Raw genomic sequence first — 12,686 nt, 5'->3', positions numbered from 1 at the left:
TATACATATTGTAACAGGAAGTCAGGTAAATCGGTGGGTGTTGTCACAGTCGGGACATACATTTCTGCCTTGTTAGACAATACACCAATCATTATTAGGCGTTGGCTGCCAGAAATAGCCAGGAAGGCTAAGGGCCGTTGAAAGACTCCAGATGTTCAGAGTGAGGCAATTAAAGGCCTATATAAAGTAGCCCAGAGGATTACCACTAATTGGCTGCGTCACTCCTAAGGCTGTGTGAACAGGAGAAGCAGTGCCAGAGAGTCTCCTGATGAGGTGAGGAGACCATTGACTTTTTCCTGTGTTATAGAAAGGAAAAGACTATTGTTTAGTGCTGTATGACCAGCACTGTCTACCCAGCAGTAGGCTGTGGTAGACTTTATAGATAGGTTCCTGTGTGAAAGGTAGATGCCCAGAGTGGCTAGAGTTTATTTTATGTTTTGATTTTGTTTATGCTGTTTGGATGCTTGCAATTGTTTTCCAGCAAGATGGAAAAATAAACCAGAAACGTTGTTTTCAACCGTCTTCGACTACCAGTCTGTATAAGTTCAGTGTGTGGTGAACCCAACCAAGGGGTCACACACCCCGCTACCGAGCAAACCCCTTCACATATGGTGGAGAATGCGGGCAGTTAAAGTAAACCCAAAATGGAGGAGATGCTGAAACAGCTGGTTTTATCAAATGCAAATCAACAGCAGATGAATGCAGATTTGGAGCGGAGCATTGCAGCTCAACAACAGAGCCTTGCAGCTCAACAACAGGCTAACCAAGAGAGCCTTGCAGCTCAACAACAGGCTCACCAAGAGAGCATTGCAGCTCAACAACAGAGCCTTGCAGCTCACCGAGAGATCATTGCAGCTCAACAACAAGTTCACCAAGAAAGCATTGCAGGCTTGGAACAGAGACACCAGCAGCAAATGGAGGCCATTGTGACACAGCTTCAGAGACAGCAGACCGAGGTTGGGAGTCAGGCCAGTAACATACCGACTTTTTGGGACAGAGAATTTTCGGTTGTTGGAGGACTGCACAATCTACTGTACAAATGAAGACTTTTTTCAGTGCGAAAGTAGTACAAAATGTTTTGAGAAGAAATACCGCTGTGATGGGGTGCCACAGTGTCCTGATGGATCTGATGAAAAAAACTGCTGGAGACCAACAGATCCCTCTGTTTGGTGTCTTTCAAAGACTTGCCTCGTTCCTCAGAATTGGATCTGTGATGGTAAACCAGACTCCATTGATGAGCCTGATGAACAAGGCTGTGAACGTAAGGAATGTGGCAGTAACAAGTTCCAGTGTACTAATGGACAGTGTATTCCCTATACTATGCACTGCGATGGAGACAGTGATTGTGGTGACCATTCAGATGAACAAAACTGTACAGTCACTAAACATGTCCGCTGTCAAAGTGGGGAATTTAAATGTCCATCTGGTGAATGCTTGCTAATGGAAAGGAAATGTGATGGTGCAAAAGATTGTAAAGACGGAAGTGATGAAAAGGACTGTAAATTGGAGAAGATCACTTGTGAAAATGAGCAGTGGGCTTGTGCTAGTGAAGATCAATGTATTCCGACCTTCTGGCGGTGTGATGGTCGCACGGACTGCCATGATGGCAGTGATGAAGTTCACTGCAAACTGCAGATGTGCAAAAGTAACGAGTATCAGTGTAAAAATCTTAATTGTGTTCCAACTAAGGCTGCTTGCGATGGACAATCTGACTGTCTGGATTATCTTCGTCTTGACTTTTCAAGTCCCTATCAGAATGAAGAAGTTATCAGTAAAACCCCCACTCTTGCTCAGGTAAACAGTGAGGAGCTTTGTGAAGACCTATTTGAAAGAGTCCCCATACCTGTGCAAAAGGCTTTGAGTGGTGCTGAAATGAACATGGATGAAATTAATCAGGTGATCATAGTGGGTGGAGCCACTCGTGTACCTAAAGTTCAAGAATGGCTTCTTAAAGCAGTGAGCAAGGAGGAGTTGGGAAAGAACATAAATGTAGATGAAGCAGCAGCTATGGGGGCTATATATCAAGCAGCTGCTCTTAGCAAGGCATTCAAAAATGTGGCCACAATTGGAGGTGTGACAAGCCCAGCCATGGAAGCGGACTATTACAGCCCCGAACACTCAGATGACGGTGGTGCAACCCCAGTTCAAGATGAGCGTGACTCTGATGATTCAGAAGATGATGAACCTAGGGAGCGAACATCCAGCGATGTAGAAAATGGTAGCAATAATCGTAATGCTAGTGACTCTGAAAATGAAGATGCTCAAAATCACATTGCCAGTGATTCGGATGATGAGCCAACCAGAAAAAAAGGCACAAATGAAATTGAGGTTGGGGTAGACGAGGAAGGATTTGTTTACCTTTCATTTGAAAACCCGGAGCCAGTTGACAATCCACAGTTCCTCTGGTCCAAGGACTACAAGGGAGCTCCAGACTCAGAGAGAACAGACATTTCTACCGATGGAAATAAGTCTAAACTTATTCTAACAAACCCTTCTGAAGAAGATGTAGGCACCTATGCTGTTGAAGTGCCAAATACAGATGGAGTATCTGCTAGTCACATGTTAACAACGGAAGAACTAGAGGAACTGATGCGCAAAAGCCATGATGTACGACATCCACTGATACAGAAAATCTCAGGCTGGAATGTGGAAGTACTGGAGAATGGGGATGTGCGCCTCTGGTTACAAGTAGAAAAACTGTCCTCTGATGCAGTTTTGGAGATGATTCTCAATGACAAAGTCATCCAAAATACACCGAAACGAAAAATAACATTTGACAAGGAAAATGGACTTATTTAAATAATTAAGGAAGACTTTGGTGAAGAAGATAAAGGAACGTATACTGTAAAAGTAGTAGATGGAAAAGCATCAAACCAGCTCATTGTTACCCTTACTGGGGAAGATTTTGATAAAGTTTATGATGAGTCCCAAAAGAAGGTCACAGAAGACTGCCAAGTTATTATGATATGCAAAGTTAAAAATACCAAAACAGAGACCATGCTCAAGTGGTCTGTGGACAAGAAACCACTATCTAATGGACAATTTGATAATCAAACTGAGTCAGGGACACTTGTAATGAAAAAGTTTACAAATGAAGATAAGGGATTTTACAAAGCTGTGGTAAAAGATAGCAGGGGAGACGACACGACTGAAATGGATCTTACCAAAGAAGGTATTGAAGATATAATGCAGGAAATTTGTAGAATAAGTGCAATGTCTGCCTCCCCACTGAAAGGTAAAGGCACAGCTGACGGAATTAAGATTTACAGCAATGTGAAATATTTCATGGAGAGCATGAATCCTGTGTGGCACCACAAAGATAAGAAAGTGGAATTTACTAGAGAGGTGGAAGAAGACAATGAAGATGACAAACATGATGTCAGTGATACCTTCTCAGAGCCAGGTTATGAAAATGATTCTGTTGAAAATTTGAAAGGAATAACTGCCGTGTCCTCGAGTAAAAGAGGAAAGCAAAGGTATTTCTGGGAATATAGCGAGCAATTAATGCCTTCTCAACAGGAAGGGATGCTGAGACCATCTGAATGGGACAGAGACACGCTTCCCAGTAATATGTACCAGAAGAATGGTCTGCATCACGACAAGTACACTGTGAAGAAATCTCGCAGGACAGGTGTGGAAGACATGACTCCAAATCCAAGAAAACTTCTGCAGATTGGTGGTGAACTGCGTAAACTGAATAAAGTAATGAGTGACCTAACACCCGTATCGGAGCTTCCTGTCACTGCCAGGCCGCAATCTCGTAAGGAGAAAAACAAGCTGGCTTCCAGAGCTTGCCGTCAAAAAAAGAAAGCCCAGTATGAAGCCAATAAAGTGAAGCTGTGGGGCCTGAATACGGAATATGATAATTTGCTGTTTGTGATCAATTTAATAAAACAAGAGATAATGACACGAATACAAATTCCCTGGGTGAAATGGGCTTTGGATTCTCTCCGGTACTACCTCGTGGGTAGACAGTTTGAACTGGTGACGGATCATGCCCCATTGAAGTGGAGGGCACCGACCAAAGATTTAAAGGCACGGATTGAAGATTTAAATGAGCTACAACTAAAGCTTAAAGAGGCCCTAAAAACTAGCAAGGCTAGAGAGAATAACCTCACAGAAGACCTTGAAAACCTAAACCAAGAGTTGCGAACAAAGCAGAGAACCCTTAATAACCAACAGAAGGAAAAAGATGAAGTAAACAAGGAAAATGAGAAACTGAAAAAAAGGGTGAAACATTTGATGAGCAGCGTACAGAGCAAGTTTGTTCTGGACAGTAAACAGAGCATGATAGATGAGCTTCAGAAGAAAATTAAAAAGCTTGAACTGGTAACGCATTGCCCCGGTGCTAAAATGGGGAATGCAGATGGGTTGTCCCGAGTGCATGCCTACCTGGAAACCTGTGTCCCAACCCTAGGGTTGAAACAAGAGGGGGGGGGGCGGTATGTGACAGGAAGTCAGGTAAATCAGTGGGTGTTGTCACAGTCGGGACATACATTTCTGCCTTGTTAGACAATACACCAATCATTATTAGGCCTCGGCTGCCAGAAATAGCCAGGAAGGCTAAGGGCCGTTGGAAGACTCCAGCTGTTCAGAGTGAGGCAATTAAAGGCCTCTATAAAGTAGCCCAGAGGATTAACACTAATTGGCTGCATCACTCCTAAGGCTGTGTGAATAGGAGAGCAGTGCCAGAGAGTCTCCTGATGAGGTGAGGAGACCATTGACTTTTTCCTGTGTTATAGAAAGGAAAAGACTATTGTTTAGTGCTGTATGACCAGCACTGTCTACCCAGCAGTAGGCTGTGGTAGACTTCATAGATAGGTTCCTGTGTGGTGAAGGTAGACGCCCAGAGTGGCTAGAGTTTATTTTATGTTTTGATTTTGTTTATGCTGTTTGGATGCTTGCAATTGTTTTCCAGCAAGATGGAAAAATAAACCAGAAACTTTGTTTTCAACCGTCTTCGACTGCCAGTCTGTATAAGTTCAGTGTGTGGTGAACCCAACCAAGGGGTCACACACCCCGCTACCGAGCAAACCCCTCACAATATATATATATATATCCACTGCATCCAGTGTAGCTGGTTGTTAGCTGAGACATGCCGACACGCAGACAAACAGCAAAACAGCAAGCTGGTGCTATACATGCCTATCTCTCCCCTCGTGTGGCGGAGACAGCATGCCAAGTGCGAAGACAGGAGGAGGGGAAGCATGGAGCTATGCACCCCAGCGGGATCTGCCTGACGAGCGGGCGAGATGCAGTGAAAGCCGGCGGCCGCGAATCAATGACACCGGTTCGCGGTGTTCAAGTCACTGACCAAGGATCCCCAGCAGTGGTGGTGCGTCCATAGAGGGCGCAGGAGCGCTGCCCCCTCTCTCCTCTACTGCCACTGAATACAATACATAGATTCATACATTGCATGAATCTATGTATTGCTGCTGCCGTCCACTATTCAGATGGCTGGCCCCCTGGTAAGCGCCGGCCATCTGAATAACGGCAGCTGGTTGGCTTTGGAAGTGCCTATCAGAGCCAGTGAGGGCTGTAATCGGCTTCCAAATAGTTAACCCCCGTGCGTTCCCTGGCTAACACTGACAGGCGTCTCAGCCAATCAGGTTTACCGGTAACCTGATTGGCTGAAGTGTCATCAAGGACGGGAGAAGACATCGAGGGACCTGTGGAAGGAGGTTGGCTGACCCCAGAAAGGTAATTGCCGGACGGGGGGGCAATCTGACAGAATTTTACAGGGCACAGTGGAGACAATTGATGGGCACAGTGGCATTAATTGATGGGCACAGTGGCAATAATTGATGGGTACAGTGGTGACAATTGATGGGCACAGTGGTGACAATTGATGGGCACAGTGGTGACAATTGATGGCACAGTGGCTGTGTTTGATGGCATGGCACAGTGGCTGCAATTGATGGCACAGTGGCTGCGTTTGGCATGGCACAGTGGTGACAATTGATAGGCACAGTGGTGACAATTGATGGCACAGTGGTGACAATTGATGGCATAGTGGCTGTGTTTGATGGCATGGCACAGTGGTGACAATTGATGGGCACAGTGGCGACAATTGATGGCACAGTGATGACAATTGATGGCACAGTGGCTGCGTTTGATGGCATGGCACAGTGGTGACTGTGAAGGATGCTTCAGTTTAAATTCTCCCTGCTTGGTTGATGCTGTGTTAGAAGGTGGTTTCAGGTGTGACTCACTCTGCTAACAGGCTGTTGAAATGTTAATTGATCTAGTGTGTTGTGTGAAGAAGCCCTGTGGTTACTGTGTACTGTGATTAGAAGGGGCTCAGGTTAATTATTCTGATTGCTTCATTGTGGTAATTATCTCTTCTATATGCAGGGCCAAGCTGTCTAGATAATGTATTCTGTTACACCTAGTAATTAACTCCACTGATGTCATTATCTAAAGAAAATGTGTTTTCAGAGTCGGCTCCGAAATGTCTGCCCATGATCTGTATGGAAGCCCCAGTGTGAGGGGGGCGGAGATTTGTCATTGTAAAAGTTTTGGAAATTACATATAAGCTGTGTGTTATACCATTAAAATCTGTCTGGTTCCAGCATTCAGCCTTGGCTCATGTGTGGATGATTCTGTGATGTTCTGTTATGGGAAGAAGGGACTGTTTGACGGGGATATCATACCAATACCGTCACAATTGGTGGCAGCAGTGGGATTTTCCCTTCTATTCCCCTTTACACCCGGATTCCAAGCGGACACTGGAGGAACTACTGGAAGCTTGTGGAAGGATTGCTAGCAACAAAACCAAGCGGGTCATTATAGCAGAATTAATGGAGATAGACCAGGAGGACGGGATTGCAGCAACGCCAGCAGTACAAGAGATGGAGACACCAGTGATTCAGGAAGAGGAATCGCCAGCCAACAAGCTAATAAGAGACAAACAAATAAGAGATGCAGAACTACAGTTAAAACTGGCAGCAGTCCAACGAGCAGCCGCACATTCTCCGAACAGTGAGTACAGCACAGCAGACACAAGGAAGATTCCGTTTAGCGCTTTTAAAGCTTTTGATGAAAAGGACTGTGAAATTGATAACTACCTGGCAGATTTTGAGCGACAATGTAACCTGCACCGAATAGCTAGAGGAGAGTGGGTTGCAATATTGTCAGGCAAACTGTCAGGCAAAGCTTCTGATGCTTTCCGGACCGTGCCAGATCAGGATATCCATAGCTACGCCCGGGTTAAAGAAGTGCTCCTGAACGCTCACTCCGGGATGGTTGTATCCAACGCCGCGCTCAACAGGATGGGTGATACACCGATTCAATTACTACTGATAAATACCTGTTTGCTCTTGTTCCAAGGCGGAGAAGCTGCTGATGCTTAATCCACACTCCACTAATTGGGCTATTCGTTTTAGCTGTTGAGAAGTTTGAACGCTTTGGTGCACTTCCACTGTTGCCCCCATGTGGATCTGGCTTAGGCCCCACCTCGCCTACGGGCACATAAGTTTGGCCATGTTGGCCTATGGTTATATGACCTTGTTCTCCCTTTTACTATCTTTTCACCTACTGGACACCCTTGCTGTGGGACCATTTCTACCCGTCATGTTCCGACCACACCCTGAATTTGTCCTCTCTCTTGTGACTACCTCAAGTACCTATTATATGATGTCCTCTGCCTTATTTTTGCTACCAATGTCGCATGTATCGCATGCACTGTCCGGGTCCATGTTCTCCTTGCCGGTCTGCACTACTGTCCTGCTACTCAGCACTGTAGTACTATCATTCCCATACATGTTTTACCTGTTCCTATACTACAATGGCTGCACTGACTAGATTTATGTCCTGGAATGTAAGGGGACTAAACAACCCGGTTAAACGCCTGGCCGTGCTTCGCACGATCAGGCGGATAGCTGCTGATATTATTTGTCTGCAGGAGACTCACCTCCCCCCGACCTCCACGCCCCAATTTGCGGTAAGGCAATTTAGCCACCAATTTCATTCCACTTTCTCAGTGTACTCGAGGGGGGTGAGTATCCTGGTCAAGCAGGGCACACAGTTCACTGCCCTGAAAACGCAAATTGATCCGGATGGAAGGTATATTTTTATCTTATGTTGTATACACGGTACCAAATGCATTTTGGCTGGAATTTATATTCCCCCTCCTTTTTCATCTAGCATATTGAAGATATTGACTGACTTCATGGCCCGCTTTACGGGTATACCTGTATTAGTGATCGGGGATTTCAATAATTGTCTAGATACTGCTAGGGATAGGATGTCTGCGCGGGGAGGGGTGGGGGGGCAGGGAGGGAGTGGGCCTACTCCGTTTGCCCGTTTACTGGCGGAAATGGGTCTCACAGATGTTTGGAGGGTCTATAATCCAGAGGCCAAAGTTTACTCCTGCCAGTCTGCCTCTATTGGATGTCTATCCAGAATTGACCTAGGTTTGGGGAATGATCTGCTTTTACCAATGTTGGAGTCTTCCCAATATCACCCCAGACAGGTATCGGACCACTCCCCACTTTCAATAGACATCAGGTGTGGGGCCCGCAGGGGTAACACCCTCTGGAAGCTCAACCCCTTTTGGCTATCACTTATCCCAGATCCTGACCCTATCCCGGAACTCCTCACAAATTTTCTTGAACGAAACTTGAACACTGCAGCATTAGACGTGGTATGGGATACGACCAAAGCCTTCCTAAGAGGCCAATTTATTAGGGAAATCTCCAAGGTTAAAACGTCTACAAAGCAATGGGAAATGTCAGTGTTAGAGGAGGTGCGATCCTCTGAAGCCAAGTATATTGCAGACCCCACAGACGATAATAGAAGATCGTGGTTAGCGACTCAAACCTTACTTAAAGACCTGTCCATGCAGTTAGCTGAAAATAAACGCTTTTTCCTACAACAGAGTCACTTTGAAGAAGGTGAAAACACAGGCCATATGTTAGCATTACTCGCTAGATCACAACAGTCATCATCTTACATTGCGTCGATCTCGAATCACGCGGGGTCCCCTTGCCACTCAACTAAAGAAGTTATAGAGGCCTTTAAACTTTTTTTTCAGGATGTCTATTCCTCCAAAGTTAATCCCACTCAGGACGAAATCCACTCGTTCCTAGACAAATACCCCATTCCGTCTTTGTCTGCCTCAGATGTTGCTCTACTTAATGCCCCTCTGACTGAGGAGGAACTACTAGAAGCACTGGCACACTCGAAAAACGGCCGAGCCCCAGGGGCGGACGGGTTACCATCTGAGGTATACAAAAGATATGCTACCCAACTCCTCCCTGCTTTACTCAAGGTCTATAACCATGCACTTGACACAGGTTTCCTCCCCCCATCCATGAATGAGGCCCTTGTGGTGGTTCTGCTGAAGCCCGGTAAGGAACCCTTGTCACCGGACTCCTACAGGCCAATTTCGCTTCTGACATGTGATGTCAAGCTGTTGGCCAGGGCTCTGGCTAGCAGGTTGGCGAAATGTATACAAAAGGTGATTCACAGGGATCAGTCTGGATTTATTCCAACGAGGTCTACCTCACAGAATCTGCGCAGACTCTTCCTGAACTTACAAATCCCCCCAGATAATGTGGGTAACAGGGCGGTTCTATCGTTGGACGCCGCCAAGGCGTTCGACAGCGTAGAATGGCCCTATCTTTGGGAGGTCCTGGCTCGGTTTGGGGTGGGGCCCACATTTTTGAAATGGGTTCAGCTCCTGTATAGCTCCCCGACGGCGAGAATGCGCATCAATGGGGAAGTATCAGAACCCTTTCATCTCGCTAGGGGCACTCGGCAGGGGTGCCCTTTGTCGCCCCTGCTGTTTGCCCTGGCTCTCGAACCATTGGCCATACATATCAGGCACATGCAGGACATAGTGGGGTTTCAGAGAGGGCCTAGGAAAGATGTGGTTTCCCTCTACGCTGATGACACTCTGATATACCTGGGAGACACAGACAACTCTCTACAAAATGTCATGAACCTGATTGCTGGCTTCGGTCAGCTCTCGGGTTTCACTATCAATTGGAACAAATCTGTTCTTATGCCCTTAGATCCCCTGCCGGGTCCATTGCCTGAGTGCGCAAGGGACATCGCTGTGGTGGATGAATTTCGATATTTGGGCATACAAGTCACGCCATTCCCGCTTAACTACCTAGACAAAAACCTGTCACCATTGCTACAGAAACTCCGCCTAAAATGTTCAGCCTGGAGGAAGTTGCCACTATCTGTGACTGGTAGGGTCAACCTCATTAAGATGGTATGGGCGCCTCAGCTCCTATACATCTTTCACAATTCCCCAATCTGGATCACTCATAGATGGTTTACTCGGATAGACTCTCAGTTTAGGGAATTAATTTGGGGGGGTAAATCACCTCGTATTAGTCTACACTCACTGCAGCTCACAAAAGACCAGGGGGGTTTAGCAGTCCCACACTCTAGATTCTATTTTATAGCCTCGCAACTCCAACATCTTGGCAACTGGGGAGTGGTAGATAGCTCTGACCCGATTAGGTCACTGATGGTCCCGGTGGATTCGGCTCTCCCGGCTCTGGTGTATCTGGAGGCTGGTCTTACCCAGTTCCCTGATACTTTTCCCACAATAGGCCTGTTGAACAAACTATGGAAGTATGTGAGAAGTATTTTTAAACTTAAATCAATCTGCCAGTTCACTCCAATCTGGAGAAATAAATACCTGGGGGAACTCTTTATTCTGAAGGGCTTCGGCTCATGGGAAATTCTTGGGATACATTACGTCACCCAGTTGTTCTCTGGTAATGTCTTTAAAACTTTTGCTGCCATGAAAGAGGACTTTGGCTTACATAACACTCAATTCTATCAATATCTACAGTTGAGACACGCAGTACAGTGCGAGAGTAGACTCTCCCCGTTAGTTGTGACAGCACACCCGTTGATGAGAGATGTGCTCTCCACGGAGGATAGAAATGGCATGATTTCACGGGTCTATGCAAGGCTACTTCAACATACACATGATGCCAGTAAACTTCCTTGTAGACGTGGGTGGGAGCGTGACTTGGGACCTATAGACGGGGAAACCTGGGAGTTGTGTCTGACATCTGCCCCCTTAGTCTCAGTCTCTGCTTCCCAGAGACTGTCCCACTTATATCTACTACACAGGGTGTACAGGACCCCGGCTAGGCTACACAAGTGGGGCTTTAGAGACACCCCCTTGTGCCCTAAATGCACCGCACAAAATGGAGATCTGCTGCATATGATGTGGAAGTGCCCCAAACTATTTCGGTATTGGAAATTTGTTCTGGATACTATAGCTCAGGTGTTTCAGATACCAGTTCTTACTGACCCAGTGGTCTGCCTCCTTGGTGCCTTGGAACTACCTGACCTGTCACCAAATGGCCATACTGCAGTGCTACGACTGCTTTATCTTGCCCGCAAGGAGATTGCTAAACTATGGATCACCCCTAGGGTACCAACGGGTGCGCAATGGGTGAAACAGGCTAACAGTATTTTAATACGTGAGAAACTAACATATCAACACCGGGGTGCCTTAAAAAAGTTTTACTCTATGTGGCAGCCATGGCTGGATGTACCGGGACTGGGTCCCTTGCAATTGGTGAGAGACAGATTGCTACAGGGATAGAGTATCTTACTTTAGTGAAAGGGAGTATGATGGTGCTGCGGGTGGGGAGAGAGAGAGGAACATGCTACATCATTTATTGGAGAACCTAAAAAGGCACGGAGAATATGATAGAGGTCCACAGCTTTCTTTCTTTCTTTCTTTCTCTTTCTTTCTTTCTTTCTTTCTTTTTCTTTCTTTCTTTCTCTTTCTTTTTCTTTCCTCTTCTTCTCTTTTCTTTCCTCCTTCTCTCCTATTTACCCTCCTCCCTTTCCTTCCAACTTTAGTTTATTTCACTTTCTTTTACCTCCTGAGATTGCAGTCGGATGCATCTGCACACAGTCAGATTACGTTTCCCAGGGTGATGCTACATATGACATGCAGTACTGTAAAGTATAACATTTTCTCATGATTGTACTGTTTATGGATATGTTGGATATAGGATTATATCCTGATTCTTCCCTGTAAACTGCAAATAATGTTGATCTGTCTGTGTACAATTATATGATTGTATTCCTATCTGTATACAATAAACTTGCTTTTTGATTCAAAAAAAAAGAAGTGCTCCTGGCTCGTTATGCAGTAACCCCAGAGTCCCACCGAAAGAAGTTCAGGGATTCACGCAAAACCACGAAAGACTCTTACGCGGAATGGGCATGCCAGTTATCCCTGTCGGCCTCTAACTGGGTTAACAGCAGCCAGGCCACCACCGCAGAAGACATTTTGCAACTAATGCTCCTGGAGCAATTTTACAATCACATGCAGACGGACGTCAAAGACTGGGTGAGAGATCGCAGGCCCATGACTTTACCAGAGGCCGCGAAGTTGGCGGATGAATATGCGGATACTCGCAAGACGAACCAGGTCACACCACAGGTACAACCTCCACGACCAACGGCGCCCTCACACCCACCAGCCGCTAGATACCAACTTTCTAACAGACCGGTGACATCTAGCCCTCGCTATCCACGCCAGGAGGACAACGAACAACGCTGCTTCCGGTGCAAACAGCTGGGTCACTTCAAGCAGAATTGCCCCCTGAATGACAACACCAGGTCAAATTGGTCTCAACCTAGGTACCGCCCACCAGCAGCAGCCCATTGTGTAGACTTGGCTTGGGACCCCCAGG

Source organism: Rana temporaria (genome assembly GCF_905171775.1).
Source record: "Rana temporaria chromosome 2 unlocalized genomic scaffold, aRanTem1.1 chr2l, whole genome shotgun sequence".
Classification (NCBI taxonomy): Eukaryota; Metazoa; Chordata; class Amphibia; order Anura; family Ranidae; genus Rana; species Rana temporaria.
This window is presented reverse-complemented; position numbering follows the sequence as displayed.